Genomic DNA, 14,405 nt, shown 5'->3' on the forward strand with positions numbered 1-14,405 from the left:
ATTTTATGGTCAGAAAATAATTTTCTGATAAGTAATTAGGCTTACCAAGTGCCTTGAAACCAGAAAAGGGTGCCCAGAACGATGTATTTTGGCTTGATAACCACATTATAAATTAACACATTTAATTTCTAGCTTATAAATCAGCATTCTTGTGAGTCTGACCAGCGCTAGTCAAATTCCCCCAGTTTAATCATCCCTTTGTTAACAGAAAAAACAAAGTTTTGAAATCAGCAAAGCTGACGAATGGAGTTAGAGCAGAACACATAGTTTTAATTGGGAGTAGAATATCAGGTTTTTGTCCTGGAGGTCGGTTTTGTGAATACGTTACAAAATTAACTCATTCTAATGCAAGACCACCTTTTCACAGCGTTAGTAGATGATGTTTTTCTTGGTTCCAACACATCATAGCTAGATTATGTTGAACCAGAAATGTAGTAGGGCTACAACTCCTGTCCCTTTAAAACGCCTCCTCCTCTTCTCACCTCCACTTTCCCCAACAATAGCAGTATGTTTACCAAGAAAGGTCTGGTCTTCTATCCCCAAACAAATTCTAAAGCATTATTTCTACTTGCAAGTAGGGTTTGTAGTACGTTGTATTTAAATTAGCATTCTTCCCCTTCCCACCACGAACTTCTGATAGTTTGCTTGTAGGCAAAGACCCCCACCCTTTTTTTTTTGCAATATTCAAAAAGGCACTCAGCAGGCACTTACTAAATGCATGCTCCTTGAAGAAAAGTTAAGCGGTTTCCCTAAAACCACACAGATCAAAGGAGTGGGGGAAGGGGGGACTCAAAAGTGCCTGTTACACCCAGTCACACTCCCATAATTACCGGAACCGCCTCCATCCCAGCCGTAGGACAGGGCTTTCAACAGGACAAGAAAGGAACACCAGGGAGGTGAGAGCCAGGAAATCGGGAGAGGTGCCTCTCCCGGCATGCTCTGCAACACACTGAGGGGCGCCAGAAATATCCCGGCGTGCATCGGGGAGCGCCCAAGGGCGATGGTTCCCGGCTCCTAGAGGGGCACGCGAAGTTAAAGCGGTAGGTGTGAGCTTACTTAGTTTTGAGACCCCGCTTCCTCCTTTCCCCTTTAGGAACGTAATCCCATAACGGCTGAAAAGGAGGTCCTCTTAACTACCCTCCCTTTCCGCGTGCGAACGACTTTCGGCGCCGCTTCGAGCACGGTGCCAGGTGATTAGTGGTTAGGGGCGGGCCTGAGCCGATCACATGACCAAACCTGGCCGCCAATGACTAGCCGGGTGGTCCAGCAGCGCGAGGATTCCCGGACCCGTGAGCGGAGCGGCGCGTGGGCTCGCTCCGGTCGGCTTTGGCAGGTACGCGCAGGCGCCCTGGTTGCCACGCGCCCCGTCTGTCCCCACGCGCCCAGCGGCGCGTACTTGGCGCGAGGTGTTAAGAGTCTGTCTGGTTGTTTTTGTGGGTGGGGGGGAAGGAGAGGGTTGGGGGGGCGATGGCGTCACGTGGACGCCACAGCCAATCGCACTCCGAGGCGCACCCACAGCTTTCCCCGGCGCCCCGGGGTGCGACGTGTTCAGTGAGGTTCGGCTCTGCCCTGCAGGTCCCAGTACTCTTTCGAAGCGCGTGTGCGGCCTGTAAAGTCAGGCCGCGGGTTTTCGTGGCGTCCTGCTCCACTGTGAGCACGGACGACAAGTTCTCGGCAAAATGGCTGCTGGACAGAGTCGCCTAGCAGGGGGAGCGCTGGGGCCGCGTGAAGGTCACATGACGAGGTTGGCAGCGCGTGCTGCTGGCGCGGGGAAGGGGGGAGGGTGGAAGGGGGGAGGGTGGAGGGTGGAGGGTGGGAGGGGAGAGGCGTGGCCAGTCATGTGCTCTCGGCTGCGCCGTTCCTTGGTTTTCCAGCGCCTTTGCTTTGGCCGGACTGGCTGCTTTTACTCCTCCCACCTCGAAGCGTGGCAAGCGTTGGTGAGAAGCTGTGTGGTGTGGTGGAATGAGTAGGGTTCTGGGAACGCGGAGACCTCGGGTGTAGGCCTTTGGCTACCTTTGCAGTTAGCAAGTCGTGTTGCCACTCTTGGCCTCTATTTTCTCGTATTTTAGCTCTGTATAGGAGTTTTTTTTTTTTTAAGGCCCTTAAAAGGTGTATGACCTGTACCTCATCCCAGTGTCATGCTGATAGCAAAATAATTAAAAACGAACAGGTGATTAATAATCATGAGACAAGGCGGTCTTCCCACAGGAGAAAACCCACAACAATCCCCCTTCCTCCATCATTACAGGAAACTTGATTTAGGTAACTTGTTATAATATTCTGGGCATGTCTGTCCATATTTAGCAGTAGGATTTATACTCTGTACCTGCCCACTATCTCATTTGAAAGGTATTCTGTCTTTTAGACGTCTAGTCCCTGTGTGTTTTCCTGGAAAGAAATCAAGAGATAAGTAGTATTGTCATAACTGGAGATGGGGAAATAAAAGGAGTTAGAGGGCACATGCCTATGCTCCATAACGCTAACTAGAAAGAAGTCTTATGAACTTGGCGGGCCAATTTTTTGAGGCTTCCTGCTACCAGCCTTTGGTGTTTTTTATAGTTCTCAGCTTCCAGTTTCACCTCTTCATTTTACCAAGGGTCAAGGCCTTAGTGAAATGAAGCAGGCATAAATTATGTATTTTTCATATCATTGCTTATGCTTTATAGTACCCTTTGACATATCTTAAAGAGCCTTTGAATTTTGTGGGAGTACAATCTGGAAAACATTTATTGAGCAATCATAATAATAGTTGTCACTTTTGAACTATTATAATAATAGTTAACATCTTTCTAGTGTAGTACTTTATATGTCTTAATTGATTTACTTCTTGTAACAAACCTGTGTTAATTACTATTTCCATTTTACCAATGAAGGAAACAGCAACAGAGAGATTAAGTAACTTGTACAAGGTCATATGACTGATAATTTACATAATTCCAACCAGTATTCCTTTTGAAAACTTGACATAATGATTCTAAATTTCATTTGGAAGAATGAACTTATAAAGTACAAAAATTTTTGAAAGATGAAAGTTAAAGGGGGGGACTTGTACTAGTGAATATACAAATAAAGCTATGATACAATAAGTGGTAACTCTGGAATAGACAGAGCAGTGGGAGAGAATAATAAATCTAGAAATATATAAGACTATTTAGTATTATACAGGTGGCATTTCATGTTGAGAAAGAATTTTGAAATTGTGTTGGAATAATTGGCTAATCATTTGAAAAAAATAAAATGGAATCCTACCTTAAAATGTAAATAAACTAAAATCTGGGTGAATTAAATATAAAATATGAAGTCAAAATTATGCTTTCAAAACAAAAATGGGTGAACAGTTTTCTAATCTTGGCATAGGATGAGCTGTTCTAAGCATGATTGCAAAGGCAGATTGATAGAATTATTACGTAAAACAACCCGTAGTTGGCAACACCACCATCAAGTTAAAAGACAGATTTACTCATTTAGTATTCATTTGACATATTTATTGAGTGTGTACGATGTGACATGCAGTTTTTCAGGTGTAGGGGATCCGATGATAAGTAAAGCCAGGCAAAATGTGGGAAAAAAATTTGCACCGCGTGTTGGACCCAGAAGATTAATGACATGAGTATCTAATAGATTGTCAAAAGACCTGAATAGGTAGATCACACGCATAGAGAAATAAAAATAACTAATAAAGATAAAAATACATTCTTTTCCACTTATAAGCAAATAACACAAAACAACACCCCCCCCCAGCAGATTAGCATACATGTGTTAAAATATTAATATCTAGTATTGGCATAGGAGTGGGGAAATTGGCACATTCATACACTGCTGTTGGTGGGTATTTACATTTGAACATCCTTTCTGGAGCACATTTTGACTATATTTATTGAAAGCATTAATAACCTATATGTCCTTTCACTCAGCTGCTCCTCTTCTTTATTAAGGCACTAATTGGTAAGTTTGCAAAAATGTTCATTAAGAGTTGTCTTCTTTTTTTTTGGCTGTGCCGTGTGGCATACGGGATCTTAGTTCCCTGACCAGGGATGGATCAATGCCCCCTGCATTGGGAGCGTGGAGTCTTAACCACTGGACCACCAGGGAAGTCCCTGTAGTATTTTTTTATAGTAGCAAAAAACTGGAAAAACTTAAGTGTTAAATAATGGGGGATTGGTTAAATAAATAAGATGCCTTCATAGAGGGTCATACTCTGTAGCTAGTAGACATGATAGCGATTTCTAGTAATGACTTGGAAAGCACATTATATATATTGTTAAGTGTAAAAAGCAGGTTATAAAATGATGTGCAGTGTGATCACATTTTTGTAGCAATATACCTCTATGTGTCTGTTTATATAGAAATCTAAAATGGTATATATCAAACAAACTAACGGTGATTTTACTTGAATGGTAGGATTTTTGGATGAATTTAATAAAAAAAACTTGTTATTTTTTGGAACAGTTTTAGGTTTATAGAAAAATTGCAGAGACAGTATAGAGAGTTTCCAAATACCCAGCACCTAGTTTTCCCTATTATTAACATGTTAGTATGGTATATGCGTTGTAATTAATGAAGCAAGATACATGATTATGAACTAAAGTAATAATTTAATCAGATTTCTTTAGTTTTTATCTAATACCCTTTTGCTATTCCAGAATCCCATCTAGGATACCACAATACTTTTTTTAAAATGTACTAATGCTTTGTTGGTGGGTGATATTACAGGGAAGAAGGTGTCAGGGGAAAAAGGAAGTGAGGTAGGGAAAAAGTAAAAACAAATATAAGGCATGTGTGACCCAGATGGCCATAGCTTCGCAAACAAAGCTGGCTGCCTGATCTTCCAAGGCATCTCCAGAGAGTTCATATGAAGCTCTTGCCTCTCAGAACCTTCCGTTACACAACCACAATACTTTTAGCTCTCTTAGGATCCTCTTGGCTATGATAGTTTCTTAGACTTTTGTTTTTGATGACCTTGATAATTTTGAGGAGTACTGGTCAGATGTCCCTGAGTTGGGATTTGATGTTTTTTTTTATTATTAGACTGGGGTTAGAGTACATACTATCAACATGACTTGTCACTCTTGATGTTGAACTTGATCACCTGCCTGTGAATTTGGTTTTTAAATGTTTGCTTTTCTGTAATTTCTATTTTTAAAAATAATCTGTTACTTGTTTTTGGTATAACAAAAAGTATTTGTTATAATACTCTGGGCATGTCTGTCCATCTTTATCAATAGCATTTATAGTAAACAGTACATTGATAAGCTAATAATATAGAAAGACAATAATAGAAGTTACAGTTAAAGAAAAAATAACTGGCCAAATTGCTGGAAGGGCTAATTATAGAAAGGAATTAAAGGCATTAGTACAGTATAGCTTGTTTTAACAGTCTTTAAACTGTTTTAGGAAGAACAGCCTGGTAACCATGAATTATGCATAACAGGATGAAAATATAAATAAGAGAGGTGAGGCCTATTAGGTAAATTCATTCATTCAACAACAAATAATTAATGAGCCCTACTGTATATTATACCAGGTGTAGGGATTGAGCAGTGAATAAGGCAATGTCTTATTTATAGTGGGAATTTATAGTTTAGTAGATAGACAATAAAGTAATAAATAATATGATTTCAGATATTGTCAAAGTGCTGTGAATAAAATAGTACTATTGGATAGAGAGTGGTGGTGGTAGGCTTGGTGGTTCTTTTACATAGGTCACGAGGTAAGGATTTTCTGAGGTAACATTTGAGGATAAAGAGACCTGAATGATAAGGAGCAAGCCATGCTAACATGTGGAGCATTTCAAGCAGCGGGAATACTAATGCAAAGATTCTGGGGCAAGAATCAGTTTGGGATTTTTCAAGGAAGTGCAGGAAGGCTAGTGTGCTAGAGTTTGGAGACTGCTGCAGTGTTAATTGGTGGTGGTGGCAGTGGTAGGGTAGGGTGGCAGGAAATGACACTGGGAAGCTGGTGGGTCTCAGATGGTATAGAGCCTTGTAGACCAGAAGGGCTTTGTATTTTATTCTAAGTGTGGTGGGATCCATTGGACAGTTTTAGGAAGAAAAATTATACAATATAATTTATGTTTTAAAAAGATTACTTTGACTACTGTAGAGGAAAGAGGGGCAGCAGGAGACCATTCAGGAAGCCATTGGAATGGTATGATGAAGTATGGTGGCTTTGGGTCAGGGAGGCAGTGATGGGGACAGTGAGAAGGGGTTGAATTCAGGGTATATGTGGAAGGTAGAACCAATAGAATTTGCTGATAGATTAGTTGTGAGAGGTGAAAGAAAAAGAGGGATCAAAGATTATTGCAAGGTTTTTAGCTAGAGCAACTAGTGCCAGGTAGAGAGATGGAAAACTGGAAGGAGCTAGTTTGGGGTTTAAAATGAACAGTTTAGTTGGATACGTTGAATTTGAGATGCTCACTGGTTATCCAGGAATAGATAGTTGATTGTTCAGTCTAGAGCCCGGAGTCAAAGTCATGGCTGTGAATATACATTTGGGATGTCATCAATACATAGATGGTGTTTAAAAACCTGGCTCTGGTGAGAAGAGGGCCAGTGACTGAGCCCTGAGACTAAGCTGAAAGCATGGACAGAGGAATAAGTCACACTTAGATTTCTTTTGTGTCTGCATCAGCACAGTATTTACTGTGTCTATATGATGTTATATTAAATAAAGCCTTTGAGATGGTTGTAATGTACCTTAGGCTCTTCCTGCTACATAAACTGATTCTTCAGGTTTTTGTGTCTGTCCTACTTGAAGATTTCTACCTTCTCTACGTTACCTGGGGGCATAAACTCCAAATTTCATAGTTTAGCATACCAGACCTATCATTGTTGAACTCTACCCTACCTTTCTCTCTTTATCCTCTTTCCTCTTTATCATTCCTGTCATGCCCAACATGTTCTGCATGTGTATAGCCCTTTATTTGCCTAGAATCCTCTTTTCTACCCCTCTTCCTGCTTATTGCCTCAAACTCCTACTCAGTCTTCAATGTGTAGCTTAAATTTGCTATATAATTTCCCCAGATTTCCACAGATAGAAGTTGGCTCTTCCATGCACAGTACTTCCTCAGCTCTGTTGTTGGTACTTTAATTTATAGCAGAATAAAGTTGGTTGATTTTTTTTTTTAAACTTTGAAAGACATTTATTTATTTATTTTTAAAATTAATTTATTTATTTTTGGCTGCGTTGGGTCTTCATTGCTGTGCGTGGGCTTTTTTTAGTTGCGGCGAGCGGGGGTTATTCTTCGTTGCGGTGCGCGGGCTTCTCATTGAGGTGGCTTCTCTGGTTGTGGAGCATGGGCTCTAGGTGCATGGGCTTCAGTAGTTGTGGCTCGTGGGCTCAGTAGTTGTGGCTCGCGGGCTTTAGAGCTCACTCTCAGTAGTTGTGGCGCACAGGCTTAGTTGCTCTATGGTATGTGGGATCTTCCCAGACCAGAGCTTGAACCCGTGTCCCCTGCATTGGCACGCGGATTCTTAACCACTGCGCCACCAGGGAAGCCCCAAGTCGGTTGATTTTGATTCATTTGTTTCCCCAGTGCTTGGTATGCCCAATCTAATGCTTTGAAAAAGTTGAGAAGTTTTGTTTTGGCGAAAGAGAGTAAATAACTAAAACTAGATCTTATAATACTAGATGTTATAATATACAATCATATGGATCATTAGCTGAGATATTTAGATTTTTTTAATGGTTTTATGAGTTGTTGGTTTTAATGATATTTATTGTGATGGAATTTAGCCAGTACAAAGTTTAATGAAATGATGTCAGTTAGAAGTCTTAGTTCAGAGACATTTTAGGAATGGTTTAATCTCTAGAGTTGAATAATGCTTATTCTTTGGAGGCAAGCTATTATATAATAAATTTTTCCTCCACTTGCCCACTTTCCCACCCACCTTCTCAGGAGTCAGGAATTTTATTTTAACATTACACATGTTCTTTGAGCTCTTTGCTAGAGGAGAAACCTAATGTAATAAATCCAGTAGAATTAGCAGTACTCAGCCCAGAAATGTCCTTTTAATTGTTGCACAGAGAGAGGCTTAATGGTGTGTATTGTAGGTGTGAGGGTTTCAGTCTGTGAACTCAAGTAGGGTTAATTAATTTGTCATTCAATTGTAAGCATGTATTGAGCACCCACCATATATGGGCACTGTATGAGGTGCTGTGGGGGACACACAAAAGAAGTAAAAGTCATGGTTCCCTGCACACGAATCCCTGACAATTTAGTCAAGGAACTGAAACATAACATTAAAAAGGAATTTAATCTTAACAAACAGTATATCAGTAAGTGCAAAGTACTGTGGTATAAATCAAAGACTTTGCATTTCTTAAGCCCATAATTATATTCTCAGAGCTATATGCAGTCTTATCTTGCATCAGTTTTCAACATTTTGACCTGACTTGCAAGCTCTGCATTTTCACTTGTCCTTTAATATTTTTAGTTTCAAAAAGATACTATTGATTTGACTCTTAAAAAACATTTTTTTTTAAGTTAGTAAATCTTTTTTTTTAAAAAATTTATTTATTTATTGGGCTTTGCTGTGTCTTAGTTGCGGCACGTGGGATCTTTAATTGTGGCATGTGTTCCCCGACCAGGGATGGAACCTGGGCCCCCTGCATTGGGAACATGGAATCTTAGCCACTGGACCACCAGGGAATCCCTGATTTGACTCTTTGATGTGTTGAAAGCCCTGTATAGGAAAAGAGTGCCCTGCCAGTACATTGCTTTCCAACATTTTATTCCTTCACGTCTGTAAAGCAAATAGGTAATTTGAAAAGGTGGAATGCCATTTAGTCTTTACAAGTGTGATAGATATAGTTTTGCTGTGTGTAGGTTTTCTTAGACATATTTTCTCCTAACTGAGGCTATGGGGGTTGGGCGGTGGGGGGAGGGTAGAAGAGTATAGAACCTAGAGAAGAAATTGTGTGTGTGTATGAATATGAGTTTAAAAGCACTTATTTTGGGATTTGGATTATAAAAGCAGTTTTCTTTTCATTTGAGAAGATATGAAAAACATAGATAAGCACAAAGAAGAAATAAAAATATGCTAACTCCCACTGTTAACCTTATTGGTATGCTTCTAGGCTTTTTTTTTTTATTAGCAAGTTTTGTTTTTTAATAAATAAAATGAATAGTTCAGCTACCTTTAGAAATGAGTAGATAATTGTCTTTACGTAAGGTGGATCTAATCAGATTACTCTCAATAAAATTCTTTGGTAGCTTCTCATAATAAATGCAATCACGTTGAGGCAAGTTCAGATTCTTTAGCCTAGTACATACAGCCCTCTACCTTACAGGTTATCTCATTTACCATGTGTCTCCCTTGTACACATCTTTGTTCTATCCATACTACATGTACTACTTGCAGGCCTCTAGACCAGGGGTTGGTAGACTTTTTCTGTAAAGGGCCAGATAATAAATATTTTAAACTTTGTGGGCCTTACTGTTTTTGTCAACAACTACTCACCTGTGCTGTGGTAGCATGAAGGCAGCTATCGACAGTATGTAAATGAATGATCATGGCTGTGTGCAGGGAAACTTTATGGACACTAAAATTTGAATTTCATGTAATTTTTGCATGTCATAAAATTTTATTTCAACCGTTAAAGAACGTAAAAAGCATTCTTAGTTTGTGGGCTATATAAAAAAAGATGGCAGGACATGGCCTATGGGGTTGTAGTTTGCTGACCCCTGTTCTAGACTGCCACGATTTCTGTACCTCTGCCTTTATTCACTTGTCCCTCACCTCCATTTCTTTCCCTAGTATGACTGTCTTGTTTAGAACTCATTTTAGATGTCATAGTCTCAGGGAAGTTAGAATTTTTTACATCTTTTTCTGGTGATAGAAGTGCTATTCAAACCTCTATTACTGTATTTATTTGACTATTTAAAAAAATTATAGTAAAATACGTATAATATAAAATGTACTGTTTTAACCATTTTTAAGTGTACAGTTCTTTGCACTAAGTATTTTCACATTGTTGTGCAGTCATCACCACCATCCATCTCCAGAGTTTTCATCTCTCCAAGCTGAAACTCTGTACCTATAAAATGCTAATTTATCATTCTCCTCTTGCCCTAGTCCCTGGCACACCATTCTGTTTCTGTCTCTGTTAACTTGACTACTGCAGATACCCCACATAAGTGAAATCATACAAAATATTTGTGTTTGTGGAACTGGCTTATTTCACTTAGCCTAATGTCTTCAAGGTTCATCTCTGTTGTACCATGTTTTAGAATTTCCTTTCTTTTTAAGGCTGAATAATATTCCATTATATGTATATACCACATTTTTTGTGTATCCATTCATCTGTTGATGGACATTTGGGTTGGCTCTAGCTTTTGGCTATTGTGAATAATGCTGCTATCAACATGGATGTACAAACATCTCTTCGAGTCTCTGCTTTCAGTTCTTTTGAGTATATATCTAGAAGTAGAATTGCTGGATCATATGGTAATTTTGTATTCAATTTTTTGAGGAACTGCAATGGCTGCATCATTATGACTAAGTTTTTAATTTTTTTCTGTTGTAGTTTCTTTTTTTAATTGGAGTATAATTGCTTTACAATGTTGTGTTAGTTTATGCTATACAACGAAGTGAATCAGCCATATGTATACCTATATCCCTTCCCTCTTGGACCTCCCTCCACCCCCATCCCACCCATCTGGGTCGTCACAGAGCACGAGCTGAGCTTCCTGTGCTTTATAGCATATTCCCACTAGCTATATATTTTACGTATGGTAGTGTATATATGTCAATTCTAATCTCCCAATTCGTCCCACCCTTGCCTTCCCACGCTGTGTCCACATGTCCGTTCTCTACTTCTTTGTCTCTATTCCTGCCCTGCAAATAGGTTCATCTGTACCATTTTTCTAGATTCCACATATATGCATTAATTTGATATATGTTTTTTTCTTTCTGGCTTACTTCACTCTGTATGACACACTCTAGGTGCATCCATATCTCTACAAATGACCCAATTTCATTCATTTTTATGGCTGAGTAATATTCCATTGTATATATGTACCACATCTTCTTTATCCATTCATCTGTCGTTGGACATTTAGGTTGTTTCCATGTCCTGGCTATTGTAAACAGTGCTGCAGTGAACATTGGGGTACATGTGTCCTTTTGAATTATGTTTTTTTCAGGGTATATAACCAGTAGTGGGATTGCTGGGTCATATGGTAGTTCTGTTTTTAGGTTTTTAAGGAACCTCCATACCGTTTTCCACAGTGGCTGTATCAATTTACATTCCAGCCAACAGTGCAAGAGGGTTCCCTTTTTTCCACATCCTCTCCAGCATTTATTGTTTGTGTATATATATATATTTTTTCAGTTTATTTATTTATTTATTGGCTGCATTGGGTCTTGGTTGCTGCGTGTGGGCTTTCCCTAGTTGCGGCGAGTGGGGGCTACTCTCTGTGATGTGCTGGCTTCTCATCGCAGTGGCTTCTCTTATTGCGGAGCACGGGCTCTAGGCACGCGGGCTTCAATAGTTGTGGCACGTGGGATCAGTAGTCATGGCTTGTGGGCTCTAGAGCACAGGCTCAGTAGTTGTGGTGCACGGGCTTAGTTGCTCCACGGCATGTGGGATCTTCCCGGACTAGGGCCCAAACACGTGTCTCCTGCATTGACAGGTGGATTCTTAACCACTACGCCATCAGGGAAGCCCTGTTTGTATTTTCTTTTTTTTTTTTTTTTTTTTTGCGGTACGTGGGCCTCTCACTGTTGTGGCCTCTCCCGTGGTGGAGCACAGGCTCTAGACGCGCAGGGTCAGCAGCCATGGCTCACGGGCCTAGCTGCTCTGCGGCATGTGGGATCTTCCTGGACCGGGGCATGAATCCGTGTCCCCTGCATTGGCAGGCGGACTCTCAACCACTGCGCCACCAGGGAAGCCCTGTATATTTTTTTGATGATGGCCATTCTGACCAGTGTGAGGTGATACCTCATTGTAGTTTTGATTTGCATTTCCCTAATAATAAGTGATGTTGAGCATCTTTTCATGTGCCTGTTGGCCATGTGTATGTCTTCTTTGGTGAAATGTCTATTTAGGTCTTCTGCTCATTTTTTAATTGGGTTGTTTTTTTTTGATGTTGAGCTCCATGAGCCGTTTGTATATTTTGGAGACTAATCCTTTGTCTGTTGCTTCATTTGCAAATATTTTCTCCTATTCTGAGAGTTGTCTTTTTGTCTTGTTTATGGTTTCCTTTGCTGTGCAAGAGCTTTTAAGTTTAATTAGGTCCCATTTGTTTATTTTTGTTTTTATTTTCATTAGGAGGTGGGTCAAAAAAGCTCTTGCTGTGATTTATGTCAAAGAGTGTTCTTCCTATGTTTTCCTCTAAGAGTTTTGTAGTGTCCGGTCTTATATTTAGGTCTTTAATCCATTTTGAATTTATTTTTATGTATGGTGTTAGGGAGTGTTCTAATTTCATTCTTTTACATGTAGCTGTCCAGTTTTCCCAGCACCACTTTTTTTTTTTTTTTTTTTTTTTGCGGTATGCGGGCCTCTCACTGTTGTGGCCCCTCCCGCTGTGGAGCACAGGCTCCGAACGTGCAGGCCGAGCGGCCATGGCTCATGGGTCCAGCCACCCCGCGGCATGTGGGATCCCCCCGGACCGGGGCACGAACCCGCGTCCCCTGCATTGGCAAGCGGACTCTCAACCACTGCGCCACCAGGGAAGCACCCAGCACCACTTATTGAAGAGGCTGTCTTTTCTTCATTGTATGTTCTTGCCTCCTTTGTCATAAATTAGGTGCCCATGTGTGCGTGGTTTATCTCTGGGCTTTCTATCTCATACCATTGATCTATATTTCTGTTTTGGTGCCAGTACCGTACTGTCTTGATTACTGTAGCTTTGTAGTATAGTTTGAAGTTGGGGAGCCTGATTCCTCCAGCTCTGTTTTTCTTTCTCAAGATTGCTTTGGCTATTCAGGGTCTTTTGTGTTTCCATACAAATTGTAAAATTTTTTGTTCTAATTCTGTGGAGAATGCCACTGGTAATTTGGTAGAGATTGCATTGTATCTGTAGATTGCTTTGGGTAGTACAGTCATTTTCACAATATTGATTCTTACAATCCAAGAACATGGTATATTTCTCCATCTGTTTGTGTCATCTTTGATTTCTTTCATCAGTGTTTGATAGTTTTCTGAGTATAGGTCTTTTGCCTCCTTAGGTGGGTTTAATCCTAGATATTTTATTCTTTTTGTTGCAATGGTAAATGGGATTGTTTCCTTAATTTCTCTTTCTGATCTTTTCGTTGTTAGTGTATAGGAATGCAAGAGATTTCTGTGCATCAGTTTTGTATCCTGAAACCTTACCAAATTAATCGATTAGTTCTAGTAGTTTTCTGGTGCCGTCTTTAGAATTTTCTCTGTATAGTATCATGTCATCTGCAAACAGTGACAGTTTTACTTCTTTTCCAATTTGTATTCCTTTTATTTGTTTTTCTTCTCTGATTGCCATGGCTAGGACTTCCAAAACTATGTTGATTAATAAGAGTGGTGAGAGTGGACATCCTTGTCTTGTTCCTGATTTTAGTGGAAATGCTTTTAGATTTTCACCATGGAGAATGATGTTTGCTGTGGGTTTGTCATATATGACCTTTATTATGTTGAGGTAGGTTCCCTCTATGCCCATTTTCTGGAAAGTTTTTATCTTAAACACCATAAATGGGTGTTGAATTTTGTCAAGGGTTTTTCTGCATCTGTTGAGATGATCATGTGGTTTTTATTTGTTAATTTGTTAGTATGGTGTATCACATTGATTGATGTGTGTATATTGAAGAATCCTTGCATTCCTGGGATAAATCCCACTTGATTATGGTGTATGATCCTTTTAATGTGTTGTGGATTCTGTTTGCTAGTATTTTGTTGAGGATTTTTGTGTTTATGTTCATGAGTGACATTGGTCTCTAATTTTCTTTTTTTGTGATATCTTTGTCCAGTTTTGGTATCAGGGTGATAGTGGCCTTGTAGAACGGGTTTGCGGGTATTCCTCTCTCTGCAATTTTTTGGAAGAGTTTAAGAAGGATAGGTGTTAGCTCTTCTCTAAATGATATAATTCACATTGAATATGGTAATTCTATATTTAGTTTTTAGAGGAAGTTCAATGCCTTCATCATTATGACTGAGTTTTTTAAAATAAACTGTTTTGGGGAATAATTTTAGATTTATAGAGAAGTTGCAAGGATTATATAGAGTTTCTTGCTACTCCTCACCCAGTTTTCTCTAATGTTAACATCTTACATTACCAGGGTACGTTTGTCAAAACTGAGAAACCAACATTGGTACTATTAAGTAAACTGCAGACTTTATTTGGATTTTATTAGTTTTTCCATTAATGTCCTTATTATGTTTCTGGATGCACTTGAGGATACTACATTGCATTTAGTTGATGTTTTGTTTTA

The 14,405-nt window shown here is 39.7% G+C and overlaps 1 protein-coding gene across 28 annotated transcripts in view; it reads left to right on the forward strand.

The window, feature by feature from the left end:
- Window positions 1-1,001: 1,001 nt before the first annotated feature.
- Window positions 1,002-14,405, forward strand: part of MGA (MAX dimerization protein MGA) — a 156,266-nt gene continuing 142,862 nt past the window's right edge. For 9 of the 28 annotated variants that reach the window (XM_033851515.2, XM_073800770.1, XM_073800777.1 and 6 more), the window contains exon 1: window positions 1,238-1,333. The gene's annotated coding sequence lies outside the window, so the exon portion shown is untranslated. Of the gene's footprint in view, window positions 1,041-1,126; window positions 1,334-14,405 lie in introns of those variants that run through there. The other 19 variants (XM_073800785.1, XM_073800791.1, XM_073800787.1 and 16 more) reach the window with 14 other exon arrangements.

Source organism: Tursiops truncatus, chromosome 2 (assembly GCF_011762595.2).
Source record: "Tursiops truncatus isolate mTurTru1 chromosome 2, mTurTru1.mat.Y, whole genome shotgun sequence".
Taxonomy (NCBI): domain Eukaryota; kingdom Metazoa; phylum Chordata; class Mammalia; order Artiodactyla; family Delphinidae; genus Tursiops; species Tursiops truncatus.